This window comes from Cynocephalus volans, chromosome 4 (assembly GCF_027409185.1).
Source record: "Cynocephalus volans isolate mCynVol1 chromosome 4, mCynVol1.pri, whole genome shotgun sequence".
NCBI lineage: Eukaryota > Metazoa > Chordata > Mammalia > Dermoptera > Cynocephalidae > Cynocephalus > Cynocephalus volans.
The window spans coordinates 36,298,716-36,314,399 of NC_084463.1; the positions used below are offsets into that span (position 1 = coordinate 36,298,716).

The window sequence follows — 15,684 nt, forward strand, 5'->3', positions numbered from 1 at the left end:
TCCAGAAAATCCATAGTTATTAAAAGACAAATGCTGCATGATTTCATTTATATGAGGCTCCTAGAGTAGTAAAATTTATAGAGATAGAAAGTACAATGGAGGTTGCCAGGGGCTGGGGGCAGGCGAGAATAGGCAGTTATTGTTCAATGGGTACAGAGTATCTGTTTCGAGAAATGAAAAGAGTTGCAGAGATAGATATTTTCAATGGTTGCACAACAATGCAAATTTAGTAATGCCACTGTACTGACTGTGTGCTAAAAAATGGTTAATATGGTACAAAAAACTAATTTAAGAAACTTGCTCAACACCCTATAGTTACTAAATTACCAGTTGGTTTTTAAATAGGTTTAAAATTTTAATCAGCCTTCAACAGAGAGAAGTTGAAATAATGGGGAAAGAGAAGTCTTCAATTAAAGAACTGAGTTAGGAGGTTTTTGAGGCCCTTCAAGAAAGTGATGCTCAGGGCCATAACTAGGGGTTTCATAGAGTTACTAGGTGTAGAGATTGCATGTTGGAGACATGACCGTATCCTTGAAAATGAATTAGCATCCAAATCTCTGTAGCTATAGCCATATTATTCAACAAACTAGAAAAGTTGAAGTACAAGCAGATCACAGATTAAAATGTCTTTAAATATGTAAATATTCTCAATGATTGAAAAGAAATTCATCTATGTCTATGGTTGGATAAAGAACTAAGTTTTAATGCCTTTACTTGGTAAATATGTATTAGTGTGCCTTTGAGAATAAACAGTCTTGTTATGGCAAAGTACCTTAATGAGAGTGTTCATTTTTCATTACAGTCCTTTAGAAGAAAACATTCAAGAAGGTCATTATTGTTTTCAATGTGCAATACTTCAAAGTACAACTAAATGTACTAACAACTCCAAATTAAGTTATGCTTCCACCTCAGACTTAGTTTCCAGGTGTGAGAACTGTACCTGAGAGTATAAGTCCTTTTGTTTGGATTAGTCAATGTCAGGGAAATTTCAGCGAATTTAGATATGTTAGAGATATGTAACCTTTATTATTTAGTAACAAGCTTTAACATCATTAAAATATTGATTTAATTCACCTTCTAAGAATATTGACTATGCATGATATAAGGCAAGCAAAATATAAATGACAAAGTATGTGAAAGTTTGTGAATAATTGTTTTCTTAACCATTTATTTTGGGATCAGATTTGTTACTTGCAATTTACAGATAATTCATTATGCCAGTTAATCAGTATTCAACCTGAGAATTTGTCACAAAGGCCTTAAAAATGAGAAAAAGTTAAAGTTAATTTTATGTTCAAGTTCAAGCATTTTGCAGAAGCCAGATGAAGGATTTGAAATAGGTTTCATAATTTTCACACAAGTGCCTTTCAAGAAATATGTAATTCACTTGGAGCATTGTAAATAATGAAAATGCTCTCATCTATTGCTCCAGTTGCAGTACCACTCCCGTTTAAAATCATGGAAAATGGGAACATTACCACATATTTTATTCTTCTAGGACTCTTTAATGGCAGCAGAAGCCACCAATGTCTGTTCATGGAGGTTCTGACAATTGCTTTCACCTCCCTTATGGGCAGTGCCCTCATGCTTCCCCTGACTTACAGGGACCACCAGCTCCACAAGCCCCTGTGCTTCCTTCTGAGACAACTCTCCTTCATAGACCTGATGCTGGTTTCCACTACCTTCTGACTAGGTGACCAGAAAGAAGTCCATACCCTCTGCTGATTGTGGGTTGCAGATTTTCTGCTTGGTTACTCTATGTGGTGGATAGTGCTTCCTCCTGTCAGCCATGTCCTATGACTGTCATATGGCTGTTTGCCAGCACTGCAATACCGCATCCTCAGGAGCTGGCGGTTATACCTGAGAATGACTTTGGGGTGTTGGTTCCTGAGGTCATCTGATGGGCTCATGCAGGTTGTTGCTACTGTGAGCCGCCCATTTTGTGGTGCACACGAGATCGACAGTTTCATCTGTGAGTCCTCCACACTGGTGCGTTTGGCTTGCAGTGACATGTTTGTCTTTGAGTATGTCACATACCTCTGCTGTATGTTAATGCTTCTGGTCCCCTTTTCCGTCATCCTGACCTATAGTCACATCCTCACTGCTGTTCTGCACATGCATCCTACGGAAGCTTGCAAGAAGGCTTTTGCCACCTGCTCGTCACATTTGGCTGTGGTGGGACTCTTTTATGGATCTGCCATTATTATCTGCATGAGACCCAGATCCTACAGGTCAGCTGACCAGGACAAGGTTGTGTCAGCATTCTACGCTATCTTCTCCCCTGCACTCAACCCCCTCATGCACAGTCCAGGGATCGATGACATCATAGGAGCCCTAAGAAAGCGGACTGGTCAGCGGCTGCTTTACATCCAAGTGAATAAGGCATTAATCTTCGCCATGTTTGATGGCTATCCAGTGCGATTATGTGGGATTTCCTAAGGAGAAAGTATATTTATTTGTACATTTGCCTCTTTTTTAAAAATCTGTTTTACTTCGTATTGCAGACAAATCTCAATGCTTTGCATTCATTTATTGACCTGTTATCACCAGATCAAATTGTTGATTGCTAAAATTCTGTGAATCACAAATCCTTAGTAAAATGATTCTACATCATGGTCTATAATAATTGCTCTTCGAAGAATGAAGTAACTATTCAAACAATTTTGAGAATTGATTGTTGCCATTTGTTTCAAGTAGAGGTACAATTTTTACGTAGTAGAATGCTCGCATCTGAGGCATTTCTTTCAACCAGTTGCAACAAGTACCTGCACTTCTAACTCACCACCAATCTCAAGAGACAATGTCCATCCTGCCTGAATGGGCCCTCTCGTCATTGTCCAGGGGAAGCCCGCCATCCGGCACACAGCCACTGGTCAGATTTTTATTCCCATCTTTCAGTTCTTCTTATCCTAAAATTTTGTATTAATCAAAACCAACAGCAGATTTTTTTTGTTTGGTGGGAGGGTGCGGTGGGGGGGGTGTTTGTTTGTTTGTTTTTCATCTGTTTCTTTCTCTCAGCTTAATTTATTTTTAAAGATTTCTCCAAATTTTTATACTCATCAGTAGTTTACTCTTTTTAATCACTATTTGTCTTCCATTTTCTGGCTATATCACCATTTGTTTACCCATTATTTTGTTGATGGACATCTGAACTATTTTCATTTTGGAGCAGTTATGACTAAAGCTCCTTTTTGTGGTCATATGTTTTTATTCTCTTGGTTGATGTATGATGAACGATTTAGCAAACTATTTTTCAGTGTTTGTTCAATTTTTCACTCCCACTGACAATACACACAACGTCCCATTACTTCCAATACTACCATTATTTTTTATTTTACCCAATTCTAGTAGAAGTAGTAACTCATTTTGTTTTAATTTTCATTTTTCTGGTGACAATTGGTGTTGAGGACTTTTGCTTTAACTTATTGCTTGGTTGTGTATCTTCTTTTGTGAATATTAAATTTTACTTGTTTGTTTTTTAAAATAATTTGTTTATTTTTTAATTGAATTCTATTGATTGGATGTATTTATGGGCTATACAGTTGTATTTCAACACATGTACACAATTTGTGGTGATCAAATCGGGGTAATTAGAATATTCATCATTGAAAAAATTTATCATTTCATTTTTTTAATTCAAGCATAATTTGTTACACATTTGTGAGGTACAAAGTTGGCTATCAATAGTTGCTTGCAATATGTGATGACAAAATCAGGATAGTTAGTTTGTTCTTCATTACAATGTGTAATCATTCTTTGTATCCATCAACCCATTTCTCATTAATTTCTAATCAACCCCTCTCCCCACCCCTTTCTCTTTCCACTTCTAGTAACTAAAGTTCTGTTTTCTTCTTCTGAAATGTTGGCATATTATTGTGATTCTTTCTTTCTTTTCCTTCCTTCCTTCCTTCCTTCCTTCTTTCCTTCCTTCCTTCTTTCCTTCCTTCCTTCCTTCCTTCCTTCCTTCCTTCCTTCCTTCCTTCCTTCCTCTCTCTCTCTTTGTCTTTTTCTTTCTTTATTTCTTGGCAAAATTTTATCATTTCTTTGAGATAAGAACATGTGATCTCCTCTCTTCTACCTATTTGAAAACATACAATAAATTACTGTTAATTAAACATGCCTAGCAATACTGTGAACTATCTATTTTAGTTTCTGTAAAACAAAACACGTAGACGCTTCCATAGAAAACAAAACCTAGGTGCCCATTCATAGGCAGCATATGATATAAAACTACTTAGAAATTTGTAAGTAAAACTACAGTTGGGTTATTTATTATTATTATGTATTTTTGGCATTTATTCCAATCAATGCTTGAGATTAACTATTTTAACTAAATGTGTTTTTATGTAAGGCATCTCTTACACCTCCTCCATTTTGCTTGAAACTGTGAATTTATTTGTTTTTTAAAATATGTATTGGACCAAAATTCCAAATCCATTGGCTGAATTATGACAGTGAAAATCTGAGTTGTTTTTTCTAGGAGGTACTTTTTCCTGAAATATCAAATGTCAGATAATAAAGGACAAAATAGGGTTTCGAAATACTAGGGTTCAGGTGTTCAGAGTATATATCTTATTTTTTTGCTGGTAAGCTATTATAAGCCTACAATAATTTTAGACAAGAAATTTGGCACATTTAAAGAAGTTGTTGATTTACAAAGGAAATAAATATAAATACATATTTATTTATATATCTATTTCAGTAATAATATATATTTAAGTGCTCCACAAAGATAAAGCAATTAAATGTGAAAAATTAAGTGTAAGAAAATAGTTTAAGATAACACACATAGAAATTATTTTTTTATTTCTTTACTTTTGCTATTTTTGCTTTCATCTGAATCCTTTCACACTTTTTTTATCCTTGAATAGCATTTTAGTCAGAATTGTATTTCTTATCTCACATGATAGAAAAAGCAGAAGGGTCTAGAAAAAACAATGAGTGAGAATGAGCCAGATTCAGTTCTGAAGATCCCTGGAGATATTTTAGACGTTCACATCAAGATTACACTGAAGAAAAGCTGGTTGATGAATTTGTCTCAAACCTGAACATCGTGCTTCAGAGTCTTAATGGAACTCTTCCAATTGATTATATTTTAAACCTGTGTTTATTTCCATAAACAAAGGCATACTATGATGAAAAGGTGATTTCATTAAATATTTTATCTACACCTTAAAAAAGAATGAAATTCTGCATTTTGCAATAACGTGGATGATCTTGGAGAAAGTCATGTTAAGTGAAATAAGCCAGGTACAGAGAGAGAAATATCACATGTTCTCACTCGTATGTGGAAGCTAAAAAAAGTTGAGCTTACAGAAATAGAGAGTAGAACAGTGGTTAATAGATACTGGTGGGGGCAGCGAAAGAAGGTTGGGGACAGCGTGATCAGTCGGTACCAAATATTAGAAAGGAAGGAAGAATGGGATCTAGGGTTCTACAGAAATATAGGGAGACTATAGTTAACAACAAAGTGTTGTGTATCTTTGAATCGCTAGTCAAGAGGATGTTCAATGTTCCTAACGCAAAGGAGTGAAAACGTTTGAGGTAATGGATCTACTAAGCAACCTAATATGATCATTGAACACAGTCTGAATGTACCCAAATATCATATTTTCTACATAAACACATACAATTATCATGAGTCAATTAAGGAAAAATAAGTTAAGAAGGGAGAAATAGAGAGTAGAGCAGTGGTTAGCAGAAGCAGGCCAGAGAGGAGGGGTGAGGCTGGGGAAGGGTTGGTAGACTGGTACAAAGTGATAAAGTTGCAGTTGGATTGGAAGAGTAAATTCTGGTGCCCTGGGTGACAATATCTAATAATGCAGTATTATGTGTTGCAAGATAGCCAGAAAAGAAGATCGTGAATGTTTTAACTACAGAGAAATGATAAATGTTTAGATGACAGACATTCTAAATATTCTCATCAGGTTATTAAACAATATATGTGTGTGTTGAAATAACAAACTGTACCTTGTAAACATGTACAATGAAAAAAAATAAAAATTTTAAAAATATATATTTTGTCTCACTATTCTCTTTAAAGACACATGAAGTGGATTAATTTAACTCTCACCCAGAGGAAGGAAAAATGTTTAACTTGTCAGAAAATAACTAAATAACAAAAATAATAAACATAAAATATAATTTATTCACTCAGTACTTACTTTGTGACTACATTTTACTTATTGTTTCACCATTATTTTCCCCTTTTATTTATTACCATGTCTTTTTAAGATAGGTTCAATATTAAGTCTATTTTTGAAAAATGGAGACAAGCTTATTGGGGCGAAATTCATGGTCTGGATTCTCATAAATCTGAACCCAGTTGTCTGACTTTAAAAGGCTTTCACTTAAGAAAGAGCCAGTTGGAACAGTGGGACTGAACACCTCCCCCCCACCACACACACACACACACACACACGCATGCATACACACACACACACACACACACGCATGCATACACACACACGCGTGCGCCCGCACGCACACACACACACGCACACATACACACAAACACGTGCGCATGCACACACACGCACACACGCAAACACACGTGCACACACACACACACACGCACACAAACACACATGAAATAGGCTTCTCCTCCCCTCCTCAAGAGCAAGTTGTTGTCAAATGATGTCCTTCTGTCGGGTGAAAGATAGGAGTCAGTGGGAAAATGTTGTATTGTTGTACGAATTGAGTTCTGATGCTAGGACTTCTGGATTTAAAGTCTAGGTTAAGCCCAATAACCTTGGGAATGTTATGAAATAATAAATGTAAGATGCTTAAAACATTGCCTGAGACTTAAAAAATACTCAGTAAGGTTTAGCTGTTATAACAGTTATGGAAAATACAATTAAATAAGCTAAATGTCATTTGCTTAAATTTATTTTTGATGGATTCATGGGGCAATTAAATGATCCCCAAAATCTAAATATATAAGAAAATATAGCAGAGTAACTTAAATGAAGCAAGTCTTTTTTTTTTTTTTTATTCTGCCTCCCTACAATATGTGGACAGTGGAATAAGTGAGATTTCCACTGACTCTTCAAACCCCAGGGTCTCTCAGTATTGGCTGCAAAGGAAATCCACAAAGTGATTTACTCTAGTATTTCTATCTGGTGGAAGGGACAGGCCACAAACAGACCTATTAACATAGAATGTGCTCTCTTGCTATGAAGAGCGGGAATAAAATATGCATAAATAAATAAAAACTAGAAAGAAAGAAAGAAAGAGAGAGAGAGAGAGAGAGAGAGAGAGAAAGAGAGAGAGAGAGAGAGAGAGAGAAAGAAAGAAAGAAAGAAAGAAAGAAAGAAAGAAAGAAAGAAAGAAAGAAAGAAAGAAAGAAAGAAAGAAAGAAAGAAAGAAAGAAGGAAAGATGGGGAAGGGGTCAGAAAAGCCAAGGTTTTTTTTTTTTTTCCCTGAGCAAATGCTTATTGTTCATCTTGCTTTATTCAATCCGTGCTGAATTAGACTCCATCTGTTTTCTCCCCTGTGACACCCAGACTCTTCTGTCGCACTCTAGGGAATTCCTAATCTGTCATCAATACTCCCACTCCCTTTCGCTCAAGCTATTTCTGCACGTTCCTTTCCCTTACATCTCAGGCCATACCCTGGCGACATGGCTCCTCACATGGAACTATCAAAAGTGGCTGTGTTCTGGCCTAGAAGCCACAGAACTTCAATGTGTAGCCATTTCCCATGCTTCTTCTTGCTGCTTCCACAACTATTTCCTGCTAATGCAACCTCAGTGGCCTAAGGATTTACTGACATTTCCAGAACTCACAAATTCAGAATGCTACAAATCAGACTTAGGTTTCCTTTGGCAATACTGTTTCTTCAAATGCATAGTTGGGGTCTAGCTATTTTTATCAGAAAGCTGTATCAGGCAAAATCTACTGCCAGAGGAGATTTTTTGATTTCTTGATTATTCTCTAAATTAATCAACGATGGCTGCATGAGAATATTTCCAACAATAAATTTGAGGTGAGAAGAAACTTAGCTTCATCTTTTGTGATAAGCAAGGTGGCCAACATTTTATGTGGGAGAATACTCAAGGCAAAGTGCTTGAGAAAGTCTGAGCCACGGAGTCATCTCCTTGTAAGGCTGACACTCTGCACCTACAACTTACACAGGCTTTCATTTGAAGGACAAAAGCAGTTGATGTTTTCCATCCTACAAAGCTCCTAAGTAGGAGACTTGAGTGACATCTACTGCATATGTCAGCTAGAGGGATGTTTTATAAGCAAAGTTACATTTCCTCATCTCTGCTAACTCTTGACTGGTTACATCTCCCCCTTCTTGCTGGATCTGGTTGAAAATAGTAAGTGTATGGTCAACATTTTGAACTTTTCTCACACTGGCTCTAAAAACATAGCCTGATTTGTTACATCCTTTGATTCTATGGTAGAACTGGTCACAAAGTAAACAAATAACTTCCGAACTTTCACACCAAACATTTCCTTAGCTTCTCAGAGTCACCTGAAAAATTTCTTTTAGTTGTCTCTACCAAAATAAGGAAATACTTTTAAAAAATTCATCACAATTTAATAACTGAGAAAATTTGTTTCTGTCCTTCCTAAGAGACTCTCAATAAGTAGGAAATTTAACTAAAAGAGGGCTCATTTTTAACTTGTTCCTAGGAAGCAAGCATTGGTTTCAGCAGACTGGAGCAGCCTTTGTGACTCAAGATCGATAGGAAATTACCTGGTGACTCACAACTTTCTGCTCCTAAATTCCTGGGTTTTTTTCTATGTGAAACTTCCAGAAAGATTGCAGATCACCATATTCATATGCTAAACAGCAGGATGAAGGAAGCAGGAAGGGCACGTGCCTCCAGTTCCCACCACTGTGGGAGTCAGTTGTAATTGTCCATAATTTAGTCAAATGGCCACACTCTGCTGGCTTCAAGGGGAGCTGAGAAGTGTGTAATTTTGAGTCCATATAGGTTATGTTCAATTGGAAGAGAAGGGTAAAATGGATGCTTTACTGACAGGCAGCAATAAAAGACAGATACATCCTTACCCTGTATTTGTGAGGATGAAAAGACAGAAGGGCAAAAAACGGTGAATTATAATATTAAATTGGTAGTATCAAAATAAAATTGTCAGCAACTCTGTTCATTGTTTTTAGAATGAAGAACATCCCTTTCATCTTTCACAAACACTTGTATATGGTTGCATGAGTGAGAAATCCAATGCAAACATACTCATTCAGTGTTTTGAGTTTCTTTCTTCCCAATAGACCTTCACGAAGCTATTTTACTAGGCGATGAGTGTACAATATACTTCTGAGCCATGTCACTGAACTGTACTTTGCTCCACTCAGTTATATTTTATCACATCCTGAACCTCTCTCCTGTCTCATTTTCTCTCTCTCTCTCTCTCTCTCTCTCCATTATTTAATGTGCCTTATCTAAACTTCAGAATGACATTATGAGTCAGGTACTGCCATCTTTTTGCCCTAATTAACATTTATTTCATATATAAATTATTCGAAATACAGTTCAGATTTTATATTTTGTCAGTGGTTTGTTGTACAGATAAGACAGAAAATAAATAAAATATTTTCAGGGTACTTCATTGGCATTAAGGTTTGCTTTTCTCTTCTTTTTTGGTTTTTAATGCACTAGGAAATAGATAGCTTATATTAAAATTTACTTTATATACTTACTTCAGACAATAGCAAACTCATTGTTAGGCTAGGTGATTTCTGATATACATGTACTGTACATATATTCTATATCATTTCCTCTAAACAATGATTTTATTCTTTCCACATTTAGGTCAATTCAGTGTTTGATTTCTGCCTTTCCTAGTATATTTTATTGTAGTTAAGTGAACTACCACTAACAACTATTTTTTTAAAAACTTTTGATCACCAACTCAGTAAATTTGAAATTTTAGTTTTTATGATAGAGTTTTTAGTTATTATATCAAGTGGGTCATTGATATTATAGGTTCATAGGACATTTTTAAAAATGAAATATCATTCTCATATAGTATGAAATGTATAAGTGCACCTTCAGATATAATATTCCCTGGGATTCCCATATCAAATACTTTTCAAAATAAACATTTTTCAGACAGAAATGATGTGCCTTTCTGGTGGTGCTTGTCTTGCACTCACAATTTAATGCAAAGAAATAATGTTGGAGCAAATCAGTAACTTTAACATTAATATGTAGTCATACCAATATTAGTATATAATTGGCCTTTAGTTAAATCAAAATTTAAAGAAATATTTTATATGCCTTATCTGTATAATGAGAGATCTGGTAGGAAATTTAAATAGTATTTTTGAGTGTAAATTAAGTGTAAAGCATATTTTGAGAACCTTGATTAATATGAAATGATAAAAATGATTTGTATAGTACAGTAAAGAAGACAAAGACTTGAGTACTACTAGCTAGAAAATGATTTCAAAGTAGGCATGATTTAAGTGGACCATTTGCACAATAATCAGGTAATAATGGTTGATTCACCAATTCAAATGAATATATTAAGTCCTAAGTAGTTCCACTGACACAATAAAACAGTTTGGCTACCTATACAAACTAATTGGGTTTGGTTAAACAATTTAGAGAAACAAATAATTTGCTTGTGAATGAAGAATTTTTTTAGATATGCTGAGAAACAACACACACACACACACACACACACCTTCAGATATAGTTATTATCAGAAGTAAATGCAACATATCTGGAAAACCTGATTATGACCAATTTATTTCTATCAAACCTTCTTAGTATAATGTGGTCTGCATGATTCATGCCAATATTATTCTAGATTCTGTTCTCCACAGTCTGTTTTCTTAAAATAAAGTGGTTAAAATCAAAGTGTTTATGTGGAGAATAATGCACACTAGTTAAATTTTGTAACTGAACTGATTGCTTCTTCCAAATGATAAAACTTTGAGTATATAAAGACATGGACAGACTCTCATAATAGATAAGATTTTCCTAAACACAATAGATCCAAAAATTGTTGCAAAACCTGAGACTTCAAACCATGTGTAGGGCATATTCTCAGATAAGACCCAAAGCTTATAGAAGACAGATGGGTGTAAACTGCATGTTACATCTTTTCTCTAACATTTAGTGTTGCTAGACAAGGAACATTTGGATCTATGTGAGAGAAAAAAAGACTTTACCTCAGTAAAGAGTTGCACATACAAACAACCAGCTAATGAGAGGCACCACTGCCCTTAAATCTGAACATATGTCTACATCAAATTTTACTGAGCTGTGGTTCAAACTACTCCCTACGTCCGGGACTAATTGTACATGTATATATCTCCAAACCTCCTTCATGCGCTGATCCCTTTAAACTCTAAAAATCTTAGCAAACCAATGTTACTATACAAGGGAACTAAAACTAGGATTAAAGGATTAATTTGTTTCATAATAAAGAATCTCAACATTCACAAAAATAAAATACAGATAAATAAAATTAATGCATATGTTATCACTGATATAATTTCTACATTTAAGGCACAAAAGTAAAAATTAGATATCATTCTATCCAAACATATGAATAGCTGTTAATAAGACGGTAAATAATTTTTTGTTTGTTATTTTTACGTTTGTCATGTTTGTTATCATACCATTTATTGAGAGAGAGAAACCTAGACCAATGTTTTCACAAATTGCACCATTTACATTTGAATATGTGTGTATGCATATATGTATTTATTTACCTGTTTATATTGAGGAATACATCATACATCCAGAAGTTTTACAAATTACTATATGTAAACATTTAATTAAACACTATGAAAGTGTAAACAAATAATATTAGCACTTATGATTCCCCACATATAGAACTAATAAATGATGCCTCAATTTCTACAAGTTAAAACAACAGGCAAGAGTAAAATAAATTTTGAAAGATGCATTGTTGATCTTGAACAAATACAGCTTTCACTTTTCACATTTAAAATATAGGTGATGTTTCAAATTACAAACACAGATCCATTTTTGTTACAATACATCATTATTTATTATTTTGGGAAGTTTTAAAAATTATACATTTTAATTTCTGTAAGATTTACCAAATGAAAATATGCATTGCAGAGAAGATGAAGTCTCATGGTTCATTCATTGCATTCATGTATTCAACAAATGTTCTGGAGCAACTGCTCTTCTCCAGGCACTGTGGCTGGCATTTAGCTTGTACCATTGAACAAAACAAAGATCTTCTATTGTGAATTTAAAATTCTGGTGGAAGAGAATGTCAATAAACAATAAATATAACTCCTATGTTGATTATATAATATGCTAGAAGGTTAAAAGTGACATGCCAAAAAGTAAAAAAAAAAAAAAGAGAGAGAGAGAGGTGACATTTGAGAAAAGAACAGATGTGACTAAATAATACGGAAGTAATTAAGATTTTGAGGCTCTACATTGAGCTAAGAGCCCACTTAATACACTGAAAGGCATCGAATTAATGACTGGAGCAAATAAATGCCCATCCTGTAAAACAGGCCTACTCCAAAAACTGGCTAAGAGTACTTTGATGTTGATTACAACATATGCATCACTAATTCTCATTTTATAATGCAGATGTATACAAATTAGTTTGAGATTCACACCATTTTTCTTCTTTTTCTATTGAATTCTTATTTTTTTATTATATCTTTTTAGGTAAAATAGGAGAATTGATGATGGGATATAAGAATGATACCTTCGGCAGTGACTTCACTCTTTTGGGACTGTTCTCTTCTTCCCATACAAGCCAGGTCTTCTTCTCCTTTACATTTATCCTTTTATTGTGACTGTAACAGAAAATACACTCATGATCCTCCTTATCTACAGGAAATCATGACTCCATAAACCAATGTATTTCCTGCTCCGCCATCTCTCTTTATGGATATCTTGCATATTTCCAACATTCTTCCCAAATGATCACTGACTTTCTGTCAGGCAGCAGATCTATTTCATTAGCAGCTTGTGGCTTCCAGGTATTTCTGTCCCTCACCCTCCTGGGTGGCAAGTGCCTTCTCCTGGCAGCGATGTCCTATGGTTACTATGCAGCCATGTTCCACCCACTGCACTATCCGATTCTTACCAATGAGTATGTCAGTGTTCTCATGGCCACACCGTCCTGGCTTGCTGTGACCGCCAACTCTGTAGTTCACACAGCTTTTGCACTCCATTTTCCCTTCTGTGGCTCTAGGGCCATAGATCACTTTTCCTGTGAAGTCCCCGCCATGTTGAAGTTGTCCTATGTGGGCATATCATGCTATGAACGAGGAGTTTATGTAAACAGTATTATTTTCCTGCTGATCCCTTTTTCTATGATCTCTGCTTCTTATGTGCAAATTCTCCTCATAATCCTCTAAATGAAGTCATCAGAGGCATGGGAAAAATCATTTTCCACCTGTTCCTTCCACATGACTGTGGCCAAAATGTACTATGGAGCATTTATTTTCAAATACATGAGACCTAAGATCATACCACATTCAGGATAAATTCCTGGCAATATTCTTACACACACTCAACCCTTTCATCTACAGCTTTCGGAATAAAGATGTTCTGGCAACAATACAAAAGGATGCTCAAGTGAAGTATTCTACATCAAAAAATGAACAGGAAAAGTGCCTGAATTATGTGTTCTCACTATTTACATATGCAATTCATTATTAGTTCTCCAGAAAGACAGTCAAAGCTTCTGTTTTGCCAGGTGTGCAAAGTGAATATTTCAATAACCCTGTTAATAATAAATAAGTTATCACATGTGTTGACTTTGTGACTACATATCTCTAATAATGTGTGGTTCCTTCTGTAATACCAATGTACTTACAGGAAATAGAAGATGAACAAAGGCTCCCTACCACCACCCTCTAAAGTCATAATAATTTATATGAATATCTTTTAAAATACGTTCACAAACTCATACTATAAGAAACACAAATCTATATGATGTCTGTGTTTCATTAAACTTTGTAAAATTAATATGCAAACAACTAGTTATTGGTAACAATTAAGTTTCATGGGATTCATCTTGACCAGGCGAATCCTTTGACCTTTGCATCAACAATTTACAACTTTCCCAACCTAGTTCACTTTCATTCCACAAAATAAAAGATTGGACATGTGGAATCTTGTAAGGAAAGTAGGAAAAGTTTATTCAGAATCTCTTACCTCATATCCGTTACAAAAGGGCAAGATTCAGCACATTCACTAGAGACAAGTTATAAAAGTAGTGCAACTCTGCATGTGTGCCCATTTACTGATTCAGCATGTTTGTTGTAGTTACGGTATGCACTTGGCTTCTGGCTGCTATTGTGTACTAAAACTAAAGGTAACTGCTCTGAACCGCTGGACAGCAGAGCAGCAGAGAGAATGACAGGGCATGGAGAGGAAAGCACAGCATGGAGTAGAGCTTGAGCTTGTGTCTGAGAAGAAAACATGTCTGTGAAGCTCACATCTGAAGAATAAAGTATGTCTACCTTGCATAAAGCTGCCAGGGTCTTCTTTCATCTACCTGACTCATGAACTGCACAGGAAAGGGCAGAAGGATCTGAGATTCCTGCTTGACAATTGACGTAGTTTCAACAGGATGAGCAGGTAAGGGAGCCACAAGTCCCTTGCAAGGGGGAGAAGATGTAGCTGCCTTCAAGCATGTGGTACCTGGTGGCAGAATTCCTGTGGACTTTGGTCCCACTGGAAATATGGGACTACATGGATGGGTTCCTGAGAACACAGAGAAAGCTCTCAAAGTATTGAGCTCTACAGTGAAAGTTGAGGGGTCCCTGAGAGCAGATGGCAGGATGGGCTGGCTATGACTCCCTGCACTGTGAGCCAATATGGACCAGGTACTCCATGACATATCATGGCTTTGAAAGCCAACACAAAAGGTAGACATGCTGGACACTGAAGTACAGCAACAGGACACACCCACTTCTGGAGCTGATGATGAACTTGAGAGTGTGATGGGAGAACCTGTTCATCTCCTGGCACGACTGGTTGTTTATCAGAAAATGAAATGTTTACAGTCCATGGGACCAGGTGGAGTACTAGTAAGCAACCCACTGGTTGACTTGTGGAAACATGGCAAGAACAGGCCGAACCCCTAGCTGTTTGGCTCTTACAGTTGTGGGACCTAGGGGTGGATGAAAAATGTGCAGTGTGTGTTAGTGTTGGTGGATGCCAGCACAGAATGTAGCCTGATACGTGGCAACCCAGATAAGTTTCCAGGGACCACAGTGAATGTTGATGGCTATGGAGGACAGACTTTTTAAAGTCAAAGCTATGTCTTTGCTACTGGGCATTGGACGATTGCCCCCTTGTGTTTGTGCTGTGTAAGTGTCCCCAGTAGCTAATTGTATCTTGGGTGTAGATGGGCTTTACGGTTTGCATTTGCAAACAACAGTTGGAGAATTCCAACTGTGGATCCAGACAGTACAGCCTGTGTTGTGGGGACATGTGAAACATTATTGCTTACTGAGAGGACTTGCAGAGATAAGTGCAACTATCATGGCAGTAGAAAATGTTAGCATCATTTGTCCTGCACATAGCTCTTTTAATGCCCCAGCCTGGCCAGGGAAAAAACTTGATGGCACTTGGAAAATGACTATGGGCTATCATGAACTGAAGAAAGTACTGCCACCTCTGCACACGGCTATGCCTTCAGATCATAACTTGATGGATCAGCTGAAGACTCAGCTGGGAACTTCTCATTG

The 15,684-nt window shown here is 36.1% G+C and overlaps 2 pseudogenes; both read left to right on the forward strand.

Annotated features, from left to right (window-relative positions):
* The first annotated feature begins 1,458 nt into the window (after positions 1-1,458).
* On the forward strand, positions 1,459-2,439 carry LOC134375988 (olfactory receptor 2T8-like; annotated as a pseudogene).
* A 10,221-nt stretch (positions 2,440-12,660) lies between these two features.
* Positions 12,661-13,645, forward strand: LOC134375989 (olfactory receptor 2AJ1-like; annotated as a pseudogene).
* The last annotated feature ends 2,039 nt before the right edge of the window (positions 13,646-15,684 follow it).